The 25437-nt window shown below is 43.7% G+C and overlaps 1 long non-coding RNA gene across 2 annotated transcripts in view; it reads right to left on the bottom strand.

Annotated features, from left to right (window-relative positions):
- Window positions 1–1919: 1919 nt before the first annotated feature.
- LOC136793568 (uncharacterized) overlaps window positions 1920–25437 on the bottom strand; it is a 39467-nt gene continuing 15949 nt past the window's right edge. Inside the window, exon 4 of one of the 2 annotated variants that reach the window (XR_010839010.1) lies at window positions 1920–2001. This is a non-coding gene — a long non-coding RNA (uncharacterized lncRNA). Of the gene's footprint in view, window positions 2002–10214; window positions 10531–25437 lie in introns of those variants that run through there. The other variant, XR_010839009.1, reaches the window with a different exon arrangement.

Below are 25437 nucleotides of genomic sequence, written 5' to 3'. Positions count from 1 at the left end.
GGGATAGGGAGGGTGGGAGGGAGACGCAAGAAGGAGGGGATATGGGGATATATGTATATGTATAGCTGATTCACTTTGTTATAAAGCAGAAACTAACACACCATTGTTATAAAGCAGAAACTAACACACCATTGTAAAGCAATTATACTCCAAAAAAGATGTGGAAAAAGAGTTTCTGCCACTAATGTTCCTCAAGGGCTCATTTTTTTTCTCATCTTTTCAATCACTTCAAATAAAAGTCCATAGAGCAGAAAAAAAAAAAAATAGAATGGGAGGGAGCTGCCTGATAAGCTCCTGAGATTCTTGCCTTGTGATGTCTCCCCTGAAAGCCCTTCAGAGAATCTCCACGGACAAAATTGCCATCACAGTATCGGTAATAGGTTCACGTGAAGGGCAACATCTAGAAAACTCAAATTCCCTGTGGGCAGTCAGTGTCAGCCACCATTAGTTATTAACCCGGTATCCATCCTCCCTTCTCCTTTGCCCACAAAACTCTGGTTTCCTTCAGGATGTCGGTATGTTAACCCTTGAGGCAATGTTTCATGCTCACAGCACCCAACCTTCCTTACAGTTAGGGGATGGGGGCTGGCCCTGTGTCGCAGTCCTGGGCAATGAGACTTAAGCGGGTGTCGGTTAGGGTATGTCTGGGAAAGCTCTTGCTTTGTGATGAAAGGAGAGAGACCATCACTGCCTCAGCCTTCTTCTACCCCTTTCTGCCTGAACACAGTGTGTTCTCTGGACCTCCAGCAGCTATCTCCGACCCACGAGACAAAGGACCAGAGGACAAACTCTGCATTAAAGGTAGCAGGGAGGGAGACTGAGAAAAAGCCTGGGCTCCTGGGAGCTGCTCAGCCGACGAAAGTATCCATTTCTGGACTTACTATTCTAGGAGAAAAATTGGCCCCTGTTAGCTTAAGCTTCTTTTGTTGGATTTTCTGTACTTGCAGCCAAGTTCCTCCCTGATAAGAACTCCTACCAGTTGTATATTATTTAGTATTATTAGCTCAGTTCGTTTTGAGCATCTTACTGTTTCCAAGCTGAGGAGGCTTTCTGACCAATCGCTGCCATCATTCCTGCCTTGAAACTCACGTTCCCTGGGCCAAGCCCCGCTAGTCCTGGCTGGCCCAACACAAAAGGAGAAGGCTGCACAATTGGTTCTAGACATCCACTGCCCCTTTCCCTTTTCCTCAACTCAAAGGCAAGTGACTGATCAAGGTAAAGTTTCTTAGGGCTGTCACCAGCATCTGAAGAATACCTGCATGTTAGCTCTGCCTTTCAAGGAAAAAAGATCTTTACTTGTGTCGGCAAATTACCCTATTATGAATAGATACTGTCTCACTTCCACTCGAGATGGCCTTGCTCGTTTTGGAGATTCCCAGAAAGAGAGGTATGGGATGCTGAGCGATTCACTGGCCTAAGTATGGAGAGCGAAGGGACGTGACTGCGGTCCCCAGGAGGGACACGCCTATTCTGGGCGAACCGAGTCCGTGTCTCGCCTGAGATCCCAAGGAAACTGCCATGAAAGCCACCAAATCTTCCACCAGTATATCTTTAAAAACAATCTAAGAGCTTTCAAAAAGAAAAAGAAATCACTCTTACTCCCATCTTTCCTTTCCTTGTTGATGTTTCCGCAAACAGAAGGGGTCCTGCGTGCATGTGCTTCTCTGATGCAGTGGTTGTAGAATGACCCACAAGATGATTCGATCCATGGGCCTCAGTTGAGTCAGGTCTGCAAGACTTTGGCAGGCAGGGAGTGCAGGACAAAGCCTGCTCATCCGGTCTGTTTCTGAGGCAAAATCAGAATTCTCAGGCCTTCTGTCACTGTCAGAATCTCACTCTGCTGCTTCCGGCCCAGGGAAGCAATGGCAATATATTCAGTCACACGAGGATTCCTGTTAAATGATGAATTGTGATTCCATAGCGAGCAGCCCATCACTGCAGGAGAGGCTGAAGCCCAGGGAGCTGTCGCCAGTGTAAGAGCACTGGAGGGGCCTTGAACGGCTGCAATTGCAATAAAGAAGGAGGTGAAATCCATTAGTGGCTGTCTTTATTTTGCTAGCCCACTGACAAGAGAACTCTACAGAAAGCTCTTTCCATCATATTTTACCTGCTTCTTTTAGCCAGACTTGGACCTATCAGGCCAATCAAATTCTCACCAATAATAGCAGCTACTCAAGGAGCTTTTCCTGGAATACTGGGAATTTCCTTTCCCTGCAGGATAAGTAGAAGTCCTTAAAGAAGGTTTGGCACATGGATTTAAATGTTTGTACCTGGGTTTAGAGCCAGAGGGCAGTAAGGAGATATTGCTGATTCCTCGCTTAGGAGTGTAACAAGGCTCTCTGACGGTGAGCTCTTGAGACAGGTTCGGAGGTTTTGTGCAGGGATATTGTGTGGCTGATAGTTTTCCTGCTTAGCTAAGGCAGGAGTGGTTTATACCCCACAGAGCAGATGCTATTGGTGTCACTCACCTCTGCAGTACAGTTTTCAGGCTTGGCTCTAGTTCTTGTGCAGGCTGGCACCTACTTTTCCCCTCACTTGTATGTGTTCTCTACCGGTTTCTCTCTCTATGTAAATGTGTGCATACGAGAGATGATTCATTTTATGTGTCAACTTAGAGGGTGTTTGGGGTTGAGATTAAGAGTATATTGGTGAACTTTGAGCAAAGCAGATTGTTCTCTCTAATGTGGGTGGACCACAGTTGATGGCTGAATAGAACAACAACCAAAAAACCCCAGTTTCCCTAAACAAGAGGAAACACTGCAACAGATGGCCTTCAGTCTTCATTTGTACTGTTGGCTCTCTGGGGTCTCCAGCCTGCCAGCCCACCCTGCAGACTTGAACTTGCCAGCCTCCCTAATTGTGTGAGCCAATTCCTTTAAATAAATCTCTTTCTCTCTATATCTATACACATAACCTATTGGTTCTGTTTCTCTGGAGAATCCCGACTAATACGCATGAGTTCCCAAACATGTAAGTATGTCTGAAAACATTGTTTATTAAACTCAATGTTAAAGTAAAAAAGGAAAGACGTATTTGCTGAGGGTTTCAAGTTCATTTTAAAGACTGTTGGGGCTTCCCTGGTGGTGCTATGGTTAAGAATCCGCCTGCCAATTCAGGGGACACGGGTTTGAGCCCTGGTCCGGGTAGATCCCATATGCTGCGGAGCAACTAAGCCCCTGAGCCACAACTACTGAGCCCGCGTGCCACAACTACTGAAGCCCGTGCGCCTAGAGCCTGTGCTCCGCAACAAGAGAAGCCACCGCAATGAGAAGCCCGCGCACTGCAACGAAGAGTAGCCCCCACTCGCCGCAACTAGAGAAAGCCCGCGTGCAGCAACGGAGACCCAACGCCGCCAAAAATAAAATAAAATTAAATTTTTTTTTTAAAAATAGTGAGTTTGGGCTTCCCTGGTGGCGCAGTGGTTGAGAGTCCGCCTGCCGATGCGGGGGATACGGGTTCGTGCCCCGGTCCGGGAAGATCCCACATGCCGCGGAGCGGCTGGGCCCGAGAGCCATGGTCGCTGAGCCTGCGCGTCTGGAGCCTGTGCTCCACAATGGGAGAGGCCACAGCAGTGAGAGGCCCGCGTACCGCAAAAAAAAAAAAAAAAAAAAAAAAAAAGTCAGCTGATACCTAAAGAATGAGGGGAATTAACCAGTTCCCCAGGGGAAACCCTGAGAGAGGAGGGAGAAGGAACAAGGGTGTGAAGGGTAAAAGAATGGGGGGTGGTGGGGAGAGATGAGGCCAGTCAGGTGGGCCAACAGATAAGGTTAAGAATCTCAGACGTGATTCTTGGTGGGAAACCACTGTAGGGCTTTTTGAGGGGAGAAGGGGACGTTGAAGGATGTGATTTGCATGATTTAAAAGTCTAACCATTATGTTGAAAGAGCGGGACTGCAAAGGTACGGTGGAAATCATCCACAAACTCCTTAATTCAACATTCCAGGCCTATTTCCTTCTTTTTTTTTTTTTTTTTTTTTTTTTTTTTTTTTGCGGTATGCGGGCCTCTCACTGTTGTGGCCTCTCCCGTTGCGGAGCACAGGCTCCGGACGCGCAGGCCTAGCGGCCATGGCTCACGGGCCCAGCCGCTCCGCGGCATGTGGGATCTTCCCGGACCAGGGCACGAACCCGTGTCTCCTGCATCGGCAGGCGGATTCTCAACCACTGCGCCACCAGGGAAGCCCTTTTTTAAAATTGGTGTAAAATACACGTAACATCAAACCTACCATCTTCACTATTTTTAAGAGTTCAGTTCAGTGGCATTAAGTACATTCACACTGTTGTGCAACCATCTCGCAAAACTGAAACCCTGTCCCTGTTAAACAGTAATTCCTCAATTCCCCTCCTCCAGCCCCTGGGAACCAGCATTCTACATGTGTCTCTATGAATGTGACCTTTCTAAGTATCCCATATAAGTGGAATCATACAGTGTTTGTCTTTTCCTGATTGGATTATTTCACTTTGCACAGTGTCCTCCAGCTTCATCCATACTGCAACATGTGTCAGTATTTCCTTCCTTCTTAAGCCCGAATAATATTCCCTTGTATGGATATAACACACTTTGTGTAACCATTCATCCACTGATGGACACTTGGGTTGCTTCCACCCCTTGGCTATTGTGAATAATGCTGCTGTGAACACGGGTGTACAAATGTCTCTTTGAGTCCCTGCTTTCTTTTTAATTAATTTTTACTGGTGTAGAGTTGATTTACAATGTTGTGTTAGTTTCAGGTGTACACCAAAGTGACTCAGTTATACATATACATATAACCACTCTTTTTTAGATTCTTTTCCCATATAGGTCATTATAGAGTATTGAATAGAGTTCCCTGTGCTATACAGTAGGTCCTTATTAGTTATCTATTTTATATATAGTATCAATAGTGTGTATAGGTCAATCCCAATCTCCCAATTTATCCCTCCCCCCCCCTCCCCTTTCCCCCTTGGTAACCCTAAGTTTATTTTCTACATCTGTGACTTTATCTCTGTTTTGTAAATAGGTTCATTTGTACCATTTTTTTGAGTCCCTGCTTTCAATTCTTTTGAGCATATACCCCAAAGGCTATTTCTTTTTTTTTCTTTTCTTTCTTTTTTTTTTTTTTTTTTTTTTTGCAATACGCGGGCCTCTCACTGTCGTGGCCTCTCCCGTTGCGGGGCACGGGCTCCGGACGCGCAGGCTCAGCGGCCATGGCTCACGGGCCCAGCTGCTCTGCGGCATGTGGGATCTTCCCGGACCAGGACACGAACCCGTATCCCCTGCATCGGCAGGCGGACTCTCAACTGCGCCACCAGGGAAGCCCTCAAAGGCTATTTCTTGAACTCCCTTTTCAGGAATGACACTAAACACTATAGGGGTTTAGAAAAATGAAGATGACACAGTCCCTGCCATCCCAATGTAGATAGGACAATGCCTCCTCTCTCTCTGAAGATTTTGGTGGAGTAGACAAAGAAGAGATGGCTGATACAGTTAGAAAGACAGGGCTGGTTAAGGGTATTAGGTTAATTCGGTAAAAGATAGTGAACCACTAAAGGGTTGGGGTTTTTTTGTTGTTGTTTTTTGTTTTTGTCTGCTTGGTTAATTGGCTGTTTGATTTGTTAAAAGCCAAATGAAATTAAAAATAGAACAACCTGAACTGAATTGGGCTACAGAAAAATGGTCTTGTAGTCCGTAAGTAGAATGCTTTGGGGTGGGCAAAATTGGAGACAGAGGGCCCAGATCAGAGGCTATGGCACTAGCCCAGGTAAGAAAAAAATCAAGGTCTTAATGAGTGTGATTATCAGTGGGGGTGGAAAAGAGGCATTTTGCTTTAGAGTTTGTGTTAGCCATGGCCAAAGCCCATGTGCTCTTGGTTGATTTCAGAATGGCCTGGTCTCCACCCACATGGCAGTCTCCTCTCTCTCAGGAACCACCAGCCTCTGTCAGAGGGAGAAAGTCTCTTCCTCCAGGGTTTCCTTCAAAGGAGCATCTCCGTCCACTCCAGCTCCTGCTTCCTTGTGACCAGATGAAAGGCAGCCCAGGAGAGCGCCCCGCGCACACCAGCTCTGGGGGCTATTTGGAGCAGCAGCTTTGAAGGACAGATTCTTGAAGCAGGAACTCCCACTGGGCAACTCAAGAAGGCTCTGGACAGCTCAGTCCCTTTAGCTATTTTTAGTGTGCCTTTTAGATTTAGAAACAGCAGCATTCTGTAAAAACTCATTTTTTCTGCTTCCCCCAGGCAGAAAATTTCAATCCCAAACCTTCACACTAAATGGCACAGCATCTGAGCATTCAGGTTGCTTTCTTCCCTCTGTGTTACCTTTCCATCATACCTTGAAGGATGCTAAAAGCTTGAAATCTTACAGTCCCAACTCAAGCAGCAGACAATTGCAATTCATGGGGTCCCTAACCATATTAAGACCATGATTTCAAGCTGTGGGGAGAGGATGCAATAATTGTACAGTAGCTGAGAGATACGAACCTCAATGCCCAGCCCCCCAAAGTAGTACCCCAAGTCCGAACATGAACATACTCTAAGTGGTCCTCAGATCCTGGGTTCATCTTAAAAGATTCGTTCCTTTTAAAAGTACTCTTTGGGAGTACGAGAAATCTGGTTAAAAAAATTCTACCTTATCCTCTTCACATGATACCGTTAAAAACTCTTTAAAAAAATGGAGCCATATGACAAGAGAAACATCAATCTTCCATTTACTTATTCTTATTTGTGGGACCCACTGCTACGAGTCAGATGGCTAACAAGCGTCTGTAATTGGCCACTCTCAGAAGTGCTGAGAAGCATCCAGAAGTATAGGACGTGGGCCGGCTACACACTTCGCTGGGAATATGATATAAATTTATCCTTTCAATTTTTTTTTTCATTTTGAAAATTGTCAAACATACAGAAAAGTTGAATGAGTGATACACCATTCAAGGACATCATATGACTTTCACCTAGATGGACTGGTTGTTTATATTTTACTATACATGCTTTCTCTTTCTGTTTCTCTTTATACATATGTATATATATAGATGGATAATATGTGTGAGAATGTACACACACACACACACACACACACACATGCCAAACCATCTGAAAGTAAACTGTAGGCATGATACTCCACCCTAAATGCTTCAGTGTGTATCTTTTGGGAAAAAAAACATTGTTCTTTATAATCCCAATGTTATGATCACACCCAAGAATAATAACATTGATATGTTAAAGGAAAATTTTCGAAAAGGGAAAATTATGAATCTTATCCAAATATAGAATGAACACGTGTTAAAGATTTTAAGTCATGATCAGTGAGGGAACTGTTAAGATGTCACAACGAGTTCAAAAGAGAATCCAAAGAACAGGCACATTTGTCCAAGAGGGAGGCTGAAAAGAATGACCAAATGGAGAAGCCGGCTTCCTTGTGTCGAAGGGCAAGCATTATTTTGCATTTCTCTCCATTATCTACAACCTAATAAGCTGTAGAATAGCTCAAAGGTAACAAAAGGTACAGAGCCCCCAAAGAGTCAGATAACCCTGAGGGGTGTGCTCAAGTAGTTGGCAAACTTTTTCTATAAAGGGCTAGACAGTAAATATTTCAGGTTTTGCAAGCCATGTGGTCTTTGTTACGACTATTCAACTCTATTGTTAAACAAGAAAGTAACCACAGATAATCCATCAAGGAATGAGTGTAGCTTTGTGCCAATAAAACTTTATTTATAAACCCAGGTGACAGGCCGTATCCGGCCCACTGGCTGTAGTTTGCTGACCCTGCTCTAAAGAATGCAGTTTCCCGCTGAAGCACAAATTTTCTCTAACAGATATGGAAACAAGATGGTCTTATGAGTTGAACTGTGTCCTCCTCAAAATTCGTATGTTGAAATCCTAACCGCCCCCCTGCCCCAGTACCTCAGAATAGGACTGTATTTGGAGATAGAGTCTTTAAAGAGGTAATTGAAATGAGGTTATTAGGGTGGGCCCTAGTCCAATATGGCTGGTGTCCCTATAAGAAAAGGAGATTAGGACGCAGACACATACAGAGGGAACACCATGTGAACATATAGGAAGAAGACAGCCTTCTACAAACGAAGGAGAGAAGCCTTAGAAGAAATTGCAAGAAAATAAATTTCTGCTGTTTGAGTGGTACTTTGTTATGGCAGCTGAAACAAACTACCACAGATGTCTTTCACTTTTAAGATATGGCTATCTAATCGTGGGTCAAAGGAGTAGGATAGACCAATTTCTCACTAAAGTTGTTTTATCAAATGCATTATCTTCAAGATGCACTTGAAGGTGGAGATGGGGGAAAAATTTCAATGTCAAGTTTAGAAACTATAACAAACCATAGTTCCTTCTTAAATACCCCCTACAATGTCAGTACATCAAAGCTCTTGAGATGTCCTACGGTAATACCTGTTTTAATTTTGTGTCACCCAGAGTTTCTCAAACTCGAAGTGCCTTTTTTTTTAAGATACAGTTCTTTTGTTTTGTTTTGTAAATAATTTCATTTGTATCATTTTTTATTAGATTCCACATATAAGTGATATCATGATATTTGTCTCTTTCTGTCTGACTTAGTATGATAATCTCTAGGTCCATCCCTGTTGTTGCAAATGGCATTATTTCATTCTTTTTTATGGCTGAGTAGTATTCCATTGTATATATGTACCACATCTTCTTTATCCATTCCTCTGTCAATGGAGATTTAGGTTGTTTCCATGTCTTGGTTATTGTAAATAGTGCTGAAATGAACACTGGGGTGCATGTATCTTTTTAAATTATGGCTTTTCTCCAGATATATGCCCAGGAGTGGGATTGATGGATCATATGGTAGTTCTGTATTTAGTTTTTCAAGGATCTAAATAGACATTTTCCCAAAGAAGACATACAGATGGCCAAAAAGCACATAAAAAGATCCTCAACATCACTAATTATTAGAGAAATGCAAATCAAAACTATCGATACAATGAAGTATCACCCCATACTGGTCAGAATGGCTATCATCAAAGAGTCTACAAACAGTAAATGCTGGAGAGGGTGGGCAAAAAAGGGAACCCTCCTACACTGTTGCTGAAAAGATACAGTTCTAAATAATAAAACCAGTATTCTTGGAACATGCTCCAGAAACGCTAGTGTGAGCGAAAAATGAGGCAGATATTCTGAGAATGTAGAGGTGCTGTGAAGCGGGACTTGGGAATTGTAGGATTCTGAAGCATGGAGAAGAGAACCTAAATGTGTTCCAGGCAGGGGCAAGAAGGAGACTCTTGTGCCCAAGTCTGTGTGATCATGACATGGAAAGGAGAACAGGAAAGGCTAGATGGCCCAGCGCTGAGTGCTTCTGGGGTTGCCCTATAGGAAGGATCAGTTATCTCTGTTTCGAGGAGATCCTGCGGCCTCGAGCATCCCGCTGTAGAATAAGGAAAGGAATTTAGAACGGCTGGCTCTTAGTGTCGTCTTCCGGGTCCCCCGATGACCACCTCCCAACAGAACTTAAAAGCCCATGGTACGCTCCTTCTGTGAAATTACTGCAGATCGATGGGGTAAAAGCCCGGGTGGTGCCCTCGATGTCAGCCTCTGGCCACCAGATGGCGCGCGGCATCCACAGTGCACGTGCGCCTGCCTCGGTCTGCCCAAGCGCTGGCCCGGGGCCCAGAGGAAACGTGTTTGCGTGTCTCCTCTTACAGAGTGCCCTGCAACGTTTTTACACTTTAGAAAGCTCATCTATAGAGGAGCATGTGAAACAGCACACTGCACAGCTGTGCTCTTCCTGTCCTGTCCCTCCTGGGGACACATCAGCTGCGTTTCCCCTTGTCTGTAGAGTTTCAGAGCCTTCTTGCACATTTGTTCTCACTGGAACTAGACGTAGGGAGTGTTTCGCTTCCATTTTGAAACCCGCAATCCTGCTGAAATAGAATCTGTTGGCAAAAATATCCCAAGGATTGTTTATTAGGGCAGGCAACCACATTGCTGGCGTGAAAACAAACTCTGCCAACTCTTTGTTATCCTGGTATTCTGACAGCTGACACAGAACGGTGGAAGATTTTGACGTCATCCAAACCTCAGCCCCAAGAGTTAATGATGTTACTCATGCCACTGGGGCATGGAAGAAAGACTCGCATTTTTGGGTGGTTATTGCTTGCCCAGAGCGGCGGAATGAGCCATAGGGCTGAAGGCCAACGGACTCGGGCCACCCATGCAGTGAAATAATCCCCCAGAAATGCGCTGCCTGGAGTGGAAATGAAAGTCAAGTGAACGGTCATTCCAGGGCATTTCCTAAATATTGTGAACAGTCATTCAGTCTAAAGTTTGTTTGACTCTCAACGCTGCAAACCTCACATTTGGGATACATTACACAGATACCGAGAAATGATGGAAATCAAACAATGGTCAAGTTCTGGGTCATAAGCAGTGAGCCTGTTCTTATTTTCTGTTCCAACAGCAATGAATAATTAATAACCTAGTTTTCGAATGGAAAGAACATTTCAATAGATAGATGATGCTTTCAGAAGGGCCTCTGCGAGTCACTGTTTATTTCCTTCTTTCTTTCTCTTTCTGAAGTAGGGCCCTGGAAGGGAAGACAAAAGCAATATTCAAATATGACCTACATTTTTGACCCAGAGACTTGTATGAATAAAGAAAAGCAAACCTTGGCACCTGCATTTTGCCAGGCACTCTGTTCCATGTCTTAAAAGTTCTTTAGTATTTAATCTTCCTGACAATCTTCCTGGCTTTGGCCCAGGTTTTCAGATGAGAAACCTAGGTTCAGAGAGGTTATGTAGCTTGCCAGAAGTCACACAGCCAGTAAATGTGAGAGCTAGGAGATGGACCCAGATCTGTCTGACTTCAAAGCCTGGGTTTGTTCTCCTTCACCAAGGCATTTCATAGACTCACAGAACCTCCGACTTGGGAGGGATCTGGGAGGTCATTTAGATAAACCCTCTAAATAATGCAGGAATTCCTTTTCCAGTATGCTCCATAAGTTGTAAGGATAAATGTCCCTGAAATCAAAAGCTGAAGCCTAGAAAGAAATAAGAGCAAGACTTCAGAATGCAGACAGGGAGCCTAAATAAATGTAATAGATTTTGTTTCAATTTTATTTAAAATTTTTAAAATGTATATATATATTTACAAAATTAAATACACCCCCCACACACACACACACACGGTGGGATGGCTATAATATTCTCAAGTGTGTGTGCTTTCATTAAAAATGATTCAGAGGAATACTACTATCTCAAAACACCTTCCCACACCAGAAAGATCATTCTGGTAAAAAGCCCCCTTTCAATACTGGAGACAGTTAACTACATGGAGTGAGGGTAGGTGAGTGGCCTCAGGCCACACAGCAGGTCGTGGCTGAGCTAGAAATAGAACTGAATGCTGTGTGTCCTAGCTGTGCCTCAGTGCTGCTTGTCCTGGCCACCTCACACTTGGTCCCCTTGTCATGACTAGCTCTGTGTGAATTTGGTAAGGAAACCCAAAACCGGGTTTCAGTTTTCATTACATACCGGAAACTTGGCCTGAGATCACTAAAAAGTTCACTATGGTTTGTGAACCTTTCAAGCAGGTGGAGCCAGGTTTCTGCCACGTGCCTGGCCCCGCAATGCCAGGAGGAATGCTGAGCGGGAACCAGGTACAATTGCACAGCCTCAGCAGCGCCATGTCCCAGGTACAGGCCAGCCTGGGGTGACACTGGGAGACCAGAAACCTCTGCAAATCACAGCTGCTATGGAGTTTCTTTCCACTCCAGCCAGGCAGAGAGAGAGAAAAGGAGGGAATGATTTAAGAGGTGTGCGTATTCATTTGCAAAGGAAGTTATGGAAGTTACTAGTGAGATTTATATTGGTAATTAAGTGATAATGGCTGTATAAAGCTGCTTGAGTTGGAATTCCTGGAAAATACAGGAGGGACTGAGGCCCTTTTGAGAAACAGCTTATTGTTAACATTTTCAGAAACAGTTTGGGTTTCTACAGTCCTTTGTATCTGCTAACAAGTAGCTCCTCAAAACACCCTCCTGCGTCAGGCCCCTGGGCCAGCCCATCTGTGCAGACCCCCAAATATGGACCATCTCTTGTGGGGCTTGTATTAAGCTCACCTGACTCCTGCCCCAGGCCAGCGAAGGAAGGTCAAGAAGATGTCCTTCAAATGGCATGGCCAAGTAGGGAGTGTCTTATTTTGTTTTAAATCAGTAAGACCCCCTGTACAACGAGCTTGAAATTATCCAGTTTAATTGAGGGATTTAGGGGAATTCTGAAGAAACCAGGTTCAAAGATCTTGCAAGAATTCAAGTTCAAACTACCATGGAAAACAGAAATGGCTCTTTTCCCTCGCTGGCTGGCAGTGGTGGGCCAAACATCCATGAGGCTGAGGAAAAGGAATAAAGGAGAAGAATATTCTCTAAATATTAAATATATCATAATATATATAAATATATGATATATACTTTTATGTATTCTAATTATATTTTAATTATATAAGATATATATTAAATATAATATATATTATGAGATATAGGATACATATTATAGATTTGTGTATATACTTTATATTAATATACATTATCTTATATTTAGAGAGAGACTCACTTATGTGAGCATGACATGTGTGCACTGTAATGAGGTACATCTCTTAAAAAATTGGTCTGTGGTGTTCTTAGTTTTCTCCTTTGCCTTAATCGTGGAAATCTAAATAAATATTGTCTTAGGACCAAGAGTGGAGGAAATAGTCCCCTACTTATGATGGCTCGACGGAATGATTTTTCGACTTCATGATGGTTCAAAAACGATATGCAGGACTTCCCTGGTGGTCCAGTGGTTAAGACTCTACGATTCCACTGCAGGGAGCATGGCTTCGATCCCTGGTCGAGCAACTAAGATCCTGCAAGCTGGGCATGCGTCCAACAAAATAAAAAAAAAAAAAAAAAAAAAAAGAAAGAAAAGTGATATGCATTCAATAAAAACCGTACTTCAGTTTTGAATTGTGATCTCTCCCCAGGCTAGCAATTTGTGGCACGACCCTCCACGCTCTCTGGTGATGCCCGGCTGTGAGCCACAGCTCCCAAGTCAGACCCGCCATCACGCGGGTTCACAACTGATACACTTAAAACCATTCTGTCGGGCTTCCCTGGTGGCACAGTGGTTGAGAATCCGCCTGCCAATGCAGGGAACACGGGTTCGTGCCCCGGTCCGGGAGGATCCCACATGCCGCGGAGCGGCTGGGCCCGTGAGCCATGGCCGCTGAGCCTGCGCGTCCGGAGCCTGTGCTCCGCAAAGGGAGAGGCCACAACAGTGAGAGGCCCGCGTAACGCAAAACAAACAAACAAACAAAAAAAACCATTCTCTCCCCAGACAGCCGCTGTGTTTTTCACTCTCAGCACAGTATTCAATAAATTGCACGAGCTATTCAACAGTTTATTATGAAATAGTCTTTGTGTTTGACGATTTTGCAGGCTAATGAAAGTGTTCCAAGCACGTTTAAGGTGAGCTGGGCTAATCCATGATGTTTGGTGGGTTAGGTGTGTAAATACATTTTCTACTTACAGTATTTTCAATTTCCAGTGGGTTTATAGGGACGTGACCCCATCGTCAGTCAAGAAAGATCTGTATTTTGAATGTTCAATGTGCAGCTTGCTTATGGGAAGTAATGAAAAGCTTAGTTTTTTTTCATGTTTGTCTCCTTTCAGGGTTTTAAAATGCTCCTTCAATTCTTGCGGTCATATGAGCAGGCTTGGGGATGGGTATGTCTGTAAGGTGAGGACAGGGACCACCCAGGACTGGCTTTAAAATGATGGTGCACCTTGATTCAGGGAAGGAGGGTAAGGGCTGACACTTCCTGTCGCATCTTTGGGCTTGGTATCTGTTGTCAGCATCTCTGAACAAACCTGGTAGTGCAAGGGACCCAGTGAGGCGCCCAGGCTCAGTGGGGCCCCCTGGCAAGCACTCCCTGTCTGTGTAGTTTTGAGAGGAAAGAGAGGGCCAAACAGGAGGCACCATCAGGACTTCAGAGGGGCCTATATGAGGCTGTGACAATTTGGGGAACGTTCAGAGGGAAGAGGAGGTGGTCTTGCTGGGCCCTGGGGTGAACCTAGGACTAAGGTCATGGGAGGGAGGAAGGGGATCCAGGAATCAGATCTCAGATGGACAGGCTGATGCCCTGTCAACATGCCCATTCAACACGTGGCGAATACCAAATGCGCTCATTGACTCAAGACGATACTAATTGTCCTCAAAATATGAAGAGAAAATAATTTACATTAATAACCATTTCATCACGTGTCTGAAAGTGTAACACGCGAACATACCAGCCACGACTGAACTCAGCTCTTATCCATCAGGCTGGATGGTGGGAGCTTTGAACATGCTTGGGGTAGCAGGGGAGGGGGTCTGGGGTCCGTGAGGGGGCAATGAAGCCCTGGGCTATGAGGGAGGATGAAAGGAGGATGACCTTCATTCTCTGGAGGGCATTAGTGTCAGAGATGTCAGGGCAGAGAAAATCGGAGAACTGGGAAGATATTTTGTTCTGAGTGACTGATTGCTGAAGATTCATGCTCAAGCCAGAATGCTACAGCAATGCACACCTTCTCTTTCTGGGGGTCCCTAGATTATGTGCCCTACAAATATAGGTCTCCTACAGCTGGCCGATCAACAGTCCATGTTCCTATCTACCTTCCTCTGCCGTTTCCTGGTTGTCCTATTTTTTTCTTAAGACTAAAGGGACGTTGGAGAACCTGAAGGTGATGGAGACTTAACAAAGGCCTGTTAATATGAAGTATGTATGTGTATGTGTGTATATATATATATATATGTGTATATATGTATGTATGTGTATATATAGATATGTGCATGTATGTGTGTATACATGTATGCGTATATATGAATGTATGTATATATTATGTATGTGTGTATAGCATGTATATGTATATATAAGTATGTGTATATATGTATGTGTGTATGTGTATATATGCATGTATGTGCATATATGCATGTATGCGTATATATGTATGTATGTGTATATATGTATTTGTATATGTGTATGTATTTGTATATGTGTATGTATGTAAGTGTATATATATGTATGTGTGTATAGTGTGTATAGGTATATGTGTAAGTATGTGTATATATGTATGTGTATATATGTATGTATGTGTATATATATGTATGTGTGTGTGTGTGTGTATATATGTATGTATGTGTATATATATGTATGTGTGTGTGTGTGTGTGTATGTATATATATACATTTTGGCCCCACAGGGTGGCATGTGGGATCCTAGTTCCCCGACCAGGGATCAAACCCGTACCCCCTGCACTAGGAGCCTGGAGTCTTAACCACTGGACCACCAGGGAAGTCCCTATGAAGTATATATATATATATATATATATATATATTTTTTTTTTTTTTTTTTTTTTTTTTTTTTTAATTTTTGTGGTACGTGGGCCTCTCACTGCTGTGGCCTCTCCCGTTGCAGAGCACAGGCTCCGGACGCGCAGGCTCAGCGGCCATGGCTCACGGGCCCAGCCGCTCCGCGGCACGCGGGATCCTCCCGGACCGGGGCACGAACCCGCGTCCCCCGCATTGGCAGGCGGACTCTCAACCACTGCGCCACCAGGGAAGCCCCCTATGAAGTATATTTTGAAGATAATTCCTTGCTGGGAATTTCCAGAGGTGACCTGAATTATCATATTATGTTTTGTATAATTAGTTACCTTTTTCCTACACATTTTTCCTTCCCTTGCTTAGCTAATTCTTGTTCTTCCCAAAGGATATTTGTCTGAAAAAAATGATGACTGATGTTCAAAAGAAGCAGGCCAAAATCTTGGTTCTTGAAAGACTGTAAAGCAAAATTATCTTTCAGGATTATCCAAAGACATACAACAGAAGACAGGATTAAAAAAAATGTCAATCAGGCATCTGACCATACAAACACATACTTACAACGGTAAGCACTCACTGGAAGCTTATCAGGTGACTGACCCTCCATTGTGCAGACTGCAGACGTGAACGTCCATTGTTTAACGATGGAATAAAATGAACCACCACCCAGAAGGGTGGCAGTGATTTGATCGCTGGCTCCTCTTTTTCCCTCACCCCTGTCCCCACTGACTTTTTCACTGCTTTATGCTCCATTTTAGCAAACACGTCAAAGATTTAAATATCAGGTTTTCACCAGCCCCTCCCAAATTACGTTGTTATCTGTGAGCTTTCTCCTATGCCTACAAGATAGCTTTACTCAATCTGGTTGTAACATGAAAAAGAGAGAGGGCTCTCTCCCCGCCAGAGGGCTGTGCAGCCTGGGTACATCACCGCATCTTCTACCTTCGGTTCCTGCATCAAATAGATTTCATACTCTGGAGGAGTGCGTGGGTTAAACTGTATCCCCCCCAGAAAAAGATATGTTGTGGTCCTGACCCCCAGTACCTGCAAATGTGATCTGCTTTGGAAATAGGGTCTGTGCAGACGTAATCAAGGTAAGATGAGGTCATGATATTGTAGGTGTGCCCTTGATCAATGTGATTGGTGTCCTTGTATGGGGAGAAGAAACACCCACCAAGACAGACACAGCGGGCCAAAGGCCGCATGATGACAGAGAGAGAGAGAGAGATGAAATGCCACAGCTACAAGGCGAGAATTCCTCAACTAACCAGAAGCTAGACGAGGCAGGAAGAATTCTCTTTAGGCCCTGCCTGACCTTGATCTCAGACTTCATGTTTCCACAGCCGTGAGACAATCAGTTCCTTTAGTGTAAGCCACCCAGGGTGAGGTACTTTGTTACACCAGCCCCAGCAAACTAATATGGGCGTGCTATGGGGGAGCAGTTGAAGATACTGCAGTTTGAAATCAGATCTGAACTTGAGTCAAGTTTCAATTACTCACTAGCTGATGATTTGGGGCAGATTTCTCACTGAGCCTCAATGTTTTCTGAGACCTAAGTGGCCCAAGAAAGGGGAATAATAAGACTAACCTTGCAGGACTGTTGTGATAATTAAATGGGATACATATATATATCAGTTAGGAAGGTTGTTTTAAAATTTATTTTATTAAAGTAGAGTTGATTTACGATGTTGTGTTAAGTTCTGCTGTACAGCAAAGTCATTCAGTTTTACATATATATATTCTCTTTCATATTCTTTTCCATTATGGTCTATCTTTTTCATATTCTTTTCCATAGGATATTGAATATAGTTCCCTGTGCTCTACAGTAGGACCTTGTTGCTTATCCATCCTATATATAGAACAGTTTGCATCTGCTAATACCAAACTCCCAATCCATCCTCCTCCCCCCACCCACTTGGTTACCACAAGTCTGTTCTCTATGTCTTTGAGTCTGTTTCTTTTCGTAGATAAGTTCATTTGTGTCATATTTTAGATTCCACTTGTAAGTGATATTGTATTTGTCTTTCTTTGACTTACTTCACTGAGTCTGATCATCTCTAGGTCCATCCATGTTGCTGCAAATGGCATTATTTTGTTCTTTTTGAAGGCTGAGTAATATTCCATTATATATATATATATATATATATATATATATATATATATATATACCACATCTTTTTTATCCATTCATCTGTCGATGCACATTTATGTTGCTTCCATGTCTTAGCTATTGTGCATAGTGCTGTTATGAACATTGGGGTGCATGTATATATTTTTTAAAAAATAAATTTATTTATTTTATTATTTATTTTTGGCTGCGTTGGGTCTTCGTTGCTGCGCATGGGCTCCCTCTAGTTGTGGCCAGCGAGGGCTACTCTTTGTTGCAGTGTGCAGGCTTCTCATCCATTGGCTTCTCTTGTTGCGGAGCACGGGCTCTAGGCATGCGGGCTTCAGTAGTTGTGGCATGTGGATTTCAGTAGTTGTGGCTCACAGGCTCTAGAGCACAGGCTCAGTAGTTTCCAAACCCAGAGTCCAATGGAAGGGACTTAATGGCCCATGTGGGGTGAGATGCCCCCTACCCTCACTCCAACCAGCTGGGCTCCAGGAACTTGTCTTCCTAAACATGTCAGTTAGGGACGAGTTGGGGTGCAAATTGCAGGAGACAACATATAAAATTGCGTTGAGAGCCGTGGCCAAGGTAAAGAGCATTCTTTTGCATCTTTCTGCCTCTTCACTCCCTCATCTTTTCCCCAGCCCTCTCCAATGTCCTCCTCACCTTCCTGGTCTCCACCCAGATCCATTCCACCTTCAAGTCCTCATGTGCATGTCCCCTCCCAGAAGCTCCCTCCAACTACCTGTATCCACTCAGTTTTCTTCCTTTTTAAATCCCTGTCACCCTTACACTTAGTTTCATATACCTTAGCCCAAAACCTCTTCTGATTGGACCCAAGTCTAGATTCAACCTGAGGGCAGGAGAACTGCCTTATTGGGATCTTCGATTCCCTCTGCTGTTTAGGACACCTCCAGGCATTAGGAGCTGCTGGGCAGTAGCTCTGCACCTGTCACAGCCTTGTCAGCTCTTTGGGGGACAGCGGTGCTGTCTGTAGGCTGCACAACCACCCTTCACCACCCCCCACCCCGGGACTCCAGAGAGGCTCACGGTGAACAGGACAAAAGCTCTTATTTCTAGAAACCAGAAGATTTAGACAGAGTTGCTGCTCTTGTAGGTCTGAGAGCTATCTCGCCCCAAATAACCTCAGGAAATAACCAAGTCAAGTATCTGGGCCCCATTTCAACTCTAGGCTGTTGGAGTTTCTGTCTCCCTGAGGTCCTGGATCCACCAGCCCTTTCCTAAGCTGGTTGGGGGTACCTGCAGCTTGTTTTCTAACTTCTCCCTGGTTTAGTTTCACTCAGGAAGCCTGGGCTGGCCAGGTGGGTGCCCCCCTGGGCTGATATTGACATCGGGTCAAATGGGGGAGGTGGTGGAGAAGCTTCATTATGAAGACAGCAAATTAGGACCTTTAACAAGAGGAGGCAAAGTCTTGCCTGGGAAGAAAAGAGCACATCTTAGAGGGAAGAGGGCTTCGGAGACTTTCAACCTGAGAAGGCAATGGGGCCCATCTCCATGTGTAACTCCATATACGAACAACACTACACGTGAAAAGACGCTCCTTATCATTAATTACTGGATAAATTCAAAGCAAAACTACAGTGAAGTACCACCTCACAGCAGTCAGAATGGCCATTGTTAAAAAGTCCACAGATAACAAATGCTGGAGAGGGTGTGGAGAAAAGGGAGCCCTCCTACACTGCTGGTGGGAAGGTAGACTGGTAGAGCCACTATGGAGAACAGTATGGAGCTTCCTTAAAAAACTAAAAATAGAGTTACCTATATGGAATCTAAAAAAATGGTACTGATGAACCTAGGGGCAGGACAGGAATAAAGACACAGTTGTAGAGAATGGACTTGAGGACACAGGGGGGAGGGGGAAGCTGGGACAAAGTTAGAGAGTAGTATTGACATATATGCACCACCAAATGTAAACTAGATAGCTAGTGGGAAGCAGCCGCATAGCACAGGGAGATCAGCTCGGTGCTTTGTGACCACCTAGAGGGGTGGGATAGGGTGGGAGGGAGGGAGACGCAAGAGGGCGGGGATATATGTATGCGTACAGCTGATTCACTTTGTTGGACAGCAGAAACTAATACAACATTGTAAAGCAATTATACTCCAATAAAGATATAAAAACAATAAATAAAAAAATAAAAATAGAGTTACCATCTCATCCAGCAATCCCACTCCTGGGCATATACACAGACAAAACTATAATTCAGAAAGGTATATGAACCCAAGTGTTCATAATGGCATTATTTACAATAGCCAAGACATGGAAGCAACCTAAATGTCCATCAGCAGATGAATGGATAAAGAAGATGTGGTACATATATACAATGGAATGTTACTCAGCCATAAAAAAGAATGAAATAAGGCCATTTGCAGCAACAGGGATGGACCTAGAGATGATCATACTGAGTGAAGTAAGTCAGACCATATGATATCTCTGATATGTGGAATCTAAAATATGACACAAATGAACTTACATATGAAACAAAAACAAACTCACAGACGTAGAGAGAAGACTTGTGGTTGTCAAGGGGGAAGGGGAGTGGGGGGATAAATTAAGAGTTTGGAATGAACAGATACATACTACTGTATATAAAATAGGTAAACAACAAGGATCTACTGTATAGCACAGGGAACCATATTCAGTATCCTGTAATAAACCATAATGAAAAAGAATATATGTATGTATAACTGAATCACTTTTCTGTACACCAGAAACTAACACAACATTGTAAATCAACTATACTTCAATGAAAAAAAAAAGAACAACACTAAACCTAAAATACAAGATGTTCAGGTATGCTGAAATTAAAATAGCTTCTTGCTATAGACAGGTTTTCCTGTCTATACAATTCTAAATGTGTTCATTGAAGCTGAACTTTTGTTTTCTCTCTCCCTCCCTCTCTTTTTCTATTTCTCCCTTTTTCCCTCCTTCCCATCCTCTTTCTTTTTGAATTTGTTTGCAATTTCCCATAAGCAACTTATGGAGAATGCTGGAAAATTCAGAGTGTTCATCTATGTGACCTGCCAGATCCCTCCCAACTGGAAGATTCTATAAGTCTGTGAAATGCCTTGATGAGGAAAACAAATCCAGGCTTTGAAGTCAGATAGACCTGGACCCATCTCCTAGCTCTCACCTTTGCTGGCTGTGTGACTTCAGGCAAGCTACTTAACCTCTCTGAGCCTAGGTTCCTCATCTGAAAACCTGGGCCAATGCCAACCACCAAATCATGGATCAAAGGATTAAATGAAAAAATTATTTATAAAACATACAGCAAGGATAGAGATGGAAGGATGAGTCAGAAAGTCTGCTGCTGGGGAAGCTGGGAGGCACCTGCCTAAGGAGAGAAGCTGGGGTCTACAGGGTGTGGCATGTGTGTGGACGGAGAAAGAGAACAAGTTCCCTTGGCCAGTGCCCAGAGGGGTCAGCACTGCTGCTCGGAGGAGCTCCTTGGGTCCGTTCATTTCCCAGGGCCCTGCCCTGCTTCTGTCTCCCTGTCCTTCTGTCCCCTAGATTCTCGTGAACAAGCCAGATCTGTACCTGGGACTTTGGCCACCACTGTGCTGTCCGTCTGAGGCCACACACCCTGGCACACGGTGATTTCTCCTGGGCTTTGCAACCTCTAACTTGACTAGATTTATCTCCCCACCCCCATGTGGACTTTCTGACTGTTTTATTCACTTATCCACTTGTCCCACTAACGTTTTGTGGGATCTACAGGGAGCCAGTCCCTGTGCCAGGGCTCTGAGAGTCCCCAGCACTTGTGCCCACCTATGTGCCCCAGGCTCCTGCCATTTCCTGTAGGCTCGGGTATAACCTGCACCCTTGGAACTGTCCCTCCTTTCCCGGAGGCTGCCTGCTGTGTGGCAGGGTGCCCGACCCCCTGCCAGGAGCAAATCCTGACACTCAGATATTTGCTGATTAAATAAACATATAGAAAAGGACTTTAAAAAAAAATAATTACCACTCCTTCCATATCTCCAGCCCCCTTCCAGAACTGATGTCATCCAAATGACTCTGCACAGTGATGAGTTAAATGCCAGCGGCTTGGGGATGGTGCAAAAGCAAGCTTCCCAGCTCTCAGGCAGCCATTACCAGCACTTCTTAGAGTCTCTGATTTTCAAGTATCCCTAGGGCTTAAAAACGCTAATGCTAGCTCTCTTCCTATTACTATAATAATACTTAGCACTCGTGTCCTGCTGCAGACAATCAGTACAAGGGTGCCCACTCCCCCTGGAGAGGAAGGTCCCCTATTAGCACCGTGTTATAAATGAGCAGCTATGGGGTGACGGGGCGTGGCTTAGGCACCTGGGCTTTCATCTGAAATAGTCATCTCGGCTCCTGCCTGGGAGGTATATGACGTCCCCTCAGAGGGCAAACAAGCAGCAGTTCCCCAGGACCCCAGCCCCCAGAGGCCTTGCAGGAGGCAGCTGGGCCTCTTACTTGCCAGAGGCAGAACGAAAATCCCGACAGAGATGAGCTAGAACAATCCACTGTACGTGAAATTAACCATGGAAACTGTGTAACCTTCAGCTACAGTTCCGTAGACTCAAAATAGCGACTTTTCCAACAACGGTGAAAAAAGTTGATGAACACGGCAAGGTTGGGGGCAGGGCGGTGGGTTCCAGGTTAGGAGAAGGAACCTGCCCCAAGCAGGGATGGACCCAGATCAGCCCCTGAAAAGCCCACATCTCTCACCTGGCGGCCCGGGAGAAATGAGACACTCCATGTGCCCAGAGCATCCCCCATACTGTCCCCCTCCCTACACATAGGCTGCAAGGCAGATTATTTCCAGGGAGAGAGGAGAGGAAGGAGGCATGGAATGGGAGAGGGAGAGTCTCTGGAGTGATGCCCGGGGCTCCCTTGGTGATCTCCTCATCAAACTGTGAACAGTCCTGCCCCAAGCCCACCTGGGCCCTTCAGAACCACAGCGTGTAGACACTGGAAGAACCAGAAATAGCCTAACCCAATGCCTCCCTTTTCCAGTTGGAGAAACTGAGTTCAAAGCATTTGAATGACTGGCGGCCTACCTAATCAGTGCCTGGGTTATGTTTTTCATATTAATAATATTACCAAGATTATTAATAAAGTTGCAACGGATATCAGCATGCCTACTAAAAATCAGCACATGTTCTTCGGCTAAAGTAAAACAGATATGGAAGTGTAATGGCAAGAAGGAGTAAAATTAGTGGAAAATCAAAAATCTGAAAACTACAGTAAGGAGACAGAGGGGCTGCAGTCAGGGCAGCATTTTGACCCAGAAAGCACATATGTTTCTCGTCCCTACGTGTGTTTGCAGGGTTCTGGGCCATTCAAGGTAGTGTGAGCTCTGAGTGTTTTTTGACCAAACGGGTCTTAAGATTCCTGGTATAGCCCCTGAAAACTTTTTGCACCATCTTATGTAAAAACAGCAAAATATCCTTATGCCACCTGAATTTGCACTGCCTGACTTATTTGCCTAGAAACTGGAAACTTTATCTCGTTATGAAGATGCGAGTCAGAGCCACAAAATGCCGAAACCAGTGTGTGGGACAGGCGATTCTGGAGAGGCTCTCTGAGCGTCGGGCAAGGCTCTTCCCAAGGTCATGGTCGATTTCCAGGGGTCTCTACGGTAAGAGGATGGGGTGCTGCTCCGGGAATCCACATGCCCTGTTCTAACTCAGAGCAGCTCTGCAGATTCTCTAAGGTTGCCTCCGTCTCTGTCAAAAATCCTCAAATGGCAAAACCTAGGTGCTCAGTTTGAGCAAAATAAAATTCCCCTTCTGAAACTGCCTGCTAGTTATTCCAGGGACCTTCTTCCTGTCAATCTTTTATTAATTATTCAAGGGGAAGTGATTCTGTAAAGCAACACTCAGGGAAATGATTCATCTGACATAACTTCCTCCGTTTTCCATCCAACTGAAACAATTCCAAAAGCCTCAACTAGCCGTCAAGTTGGGAGAAAACTAAACTGAATGTCCTCCGAACACACTGTCACATCCCAAGTTGAGTTCCCCAGCAGAAGCAATGGCCTGAGCACAGGTCCTGGGTACATGCTACGTCCCTTCGCCTCCCCAGGTGTTTATAATGAAGCATGGATTCTATGAATATATTCTAATACACAACTGAATACATTTTAATAACCAGCAACTAAAATTATGAGTAAGAACACCCCAGAGTTTTATATATATATATATGTTTAAAAGATTTAAAATGCTTTAAGTTATAGATGTTTAAGTTATAAACCACTATTACATAAGAAACTTAAAATATTAACAAAAATTGGCTATCAAGTTATTACACAATTGCACAAATATTATCAGTTTGTGTCATCTTGCTATAATCTATGCCTACTACAATAATACATGTTAATTAGACATAGGTTATCTTACTATTTTTGTTCTGTTCTTTTTTTTTTGGCCATTCTGCATGGCATGTAGGATCTTAATTCCCCAACCAGGGATCGAACCTGTACCCTCTGCATTGGAAGTGAGGACTCTTAACCACTGGACCACCAAGGAAGTCCCTATCTTACTATTTCGAATACTTCAGTGTTTTTTTCCCTCTGCCTCACTATTTTTCTTTCCTGAAAGAAAAATACCCCACCCATACATATCTTTTAAAAATTTAATTCAATCAGATAAATGTCTGGGAGGCAGAGATAGAAGGTAACAAAAGTGATAGAAGGTTTGTTTAGCTTTATTGAGGTATACTGATAAATAAAATTGTCATGTATTTAAAGTATACCCCACATGATGATTTGATATACTTTGTGAAAGGATTCCACAAGGATTCCACAATTGAATCAACACACTCATTACCTCACCTATTTACTCTTTCCTTCTTTTAGTGAGAACACTTAAATTGTACTTTCTTAGCAAATTTCTATTATACAATACAGTATTATCAACTATAATCACCATACTATACAGTAGATCCTCAAGTCTTTATTCATCTTACAACTGAAAGGTTGCCTTTTTATCATCCTCTCCCCATTTCCCTTGCCCCCAGTCCTGGCAACCACCATTCTACTCTTGTTTCTATGCAATCAGTGCTTTTTTTTTTTCTTCTTCTTCTTTAGATTCCATGTCTAAGTGATCTTATGCAGTATTTGTCTCTCTCTGGCTTATCTCACTTAGCATCACGCCCCCAAGGTCCATCCACGTTGTTGCAAATGGCAGGATTTTCTTCCTTTTTAAGGCTGAATAATATTCCATGGTGTGTGTATGTATACCACATTTTCTTTATCCATTCATCCATTGAAGGACACGTAGGTTGTTTATATACCTTGGCTATTGTGAATAATGCTGCAGTGAAAACGAGTGCTGTACAGATATCTCTTTGAAATAATGATTCTGTTTCCTTTGGATATATATCCAGAAGTGGGATTGCTGGATCAGATGGTAGTTCTCCTTTTAATTTCTTGAGAAATCTCCGTACTGTTTTTGATAGCAGATGTACCAGTTTACTCCAGCAGTGCATGAGGGTTCCCTTTACTCCACATTCTCACCAGCATTTGCTATCGCTTGTCTTTTCGATAATAGATATCTTAACAAGTCTGAAGTCATATCTCATTGTGATTTTGATTTGCATTTCCCTGATGATTCGTGATTTGAGCATTTTTTCATGTACATGTTGGCCATGTGAATATCTTCTCTGGAAAAATGTCTGATTGGGTACTTTTCCCATTTTAAAAATTGGGTTATTTGTTTTTTTGCTATTGAATTGTGTGACTTCCTTGTATATTTTGGATATTAACTCCTTATTGGATATATGGTTTGTAAATATTTTCTTCCATCCCATAGGTGCCTTTTCATTTTGTTGATGAAAAAGCTGTGCAGAAGCTTTTTATTTTGATACAGTCCCACTTGTTTACTTTGCTTTTGTTGCCTTTGCTTTTGGTGTCAAATCAAAAAACTCATACTCAAGACTGATGTTCACCAGTTTTTTCTCTATATTTTATTCTAGAGGTTTTACGGTTTGGGGTCTGATATT

Source organism: Kogia breviceps, chromosome 2 (genome assembly GCF_026419965.1).
Source record: "Kogia breviceps isolate mKogBre1 chromosome 2, mKogBre1 haplotype 1, whole genome shotgun sequence".
Classification (NCBI taxonomy): Eukaryota; Metazoa; Chordata; class Mammalia; order Artiodactyla; family Physeteridae; genus Kogia; species Kogia breviceps.
Note: the sequence above shows the minus strand (reverse complement) of the source record. Positions and strands in the feature narration are given on the sequence as shown.